We start from the raw sequence: 608 nt of genomic DNA, 5'->3' as shown, positions 1-608 counted from the left end.
CCCAATGGCAAGAGCTGCTTGCTTGGTTCACACTTAGCATCTGCATTCCAAAAAGGTTCAAATCCCACAGGAGCCCTCGCTTTATTGTTAACCTGACTTTGTGTAACCGAGTTCCTTTTACTCGGACCCCAGTCCATATGAACAGGAAGGTCATACAGTTACAGAGTACAGTGAACCTTCATTGGCGCACATCAAGCTGAATAGGGACAACCTGGCTCGTTGGTCTAGGGGTATGATTCTCGCTTAGGGTGCGAGAGGTCCTGGGTCCAAATCCCGGACGAGCCCTGATTTTAAATGGAATAGAGTGGTTGGGATAAAACTAATGGAAACTTGCACTGCCGGCTTGGTTCTCGCTTGGAAGCTTGTTTCTCCAGAGGTCCAAGAAGGTTCAAGTCCCGCTGTAATTACCTCTGAAAATTAAAGCTCCAACCTGGAGCCTATCTCTGGAATACAGGGAGCGGGATGGAGAATGTCACACTTTGTGGAGACATGAACCTCTGAAATATTAATATAATAGAGTACAGAAAGACCTCAGAATATTGTCATTTTACTAACACCATTCATCATGTTCACTGTTATATTCATGTGTCTGTGGCTTTCATTAGGTA

At 44.9% G+C, this 608-nt stretch overlaps 1 non-coding gene across 1 annotated transcript; it reads left to right on the top strand.

Moving 5' to 3' along the window:
* The first annotated feature begins 213 nt into the window (after positions 1-213).
* Positions 214-285, top strand: trnap-agg (transfer RNA proline (anticodon AGG)). Its single transcript has one exon. It is a non-coding gene; the product is annotated as a tRNA-Pro (tRNA).
* Positions 286-608: the final 323 nt, after the last annotated feature.

The sequence above is a fragment of the Hemibagrus wyckioides genome, unplaced genomic scaffold, assembly GCF_019097595.1.
Source record: "Hemibagrus wyckioides isolate EC202008001 unplaced genomic scaffold, SWU_Hwy_1.0 Contig30, whole genome shotgun sequence".
Taxonomy (NCBI): domain Eukaryota; kingdom Metazoa; phylum Chordata; class Actinopteri; order Siluriformes; family Bagridae; genus Hemibagrus; species Hemibagrus wyckioides.
This window is presented reverse-complemented; position numbering and strand designations above follow the sequence as displayed.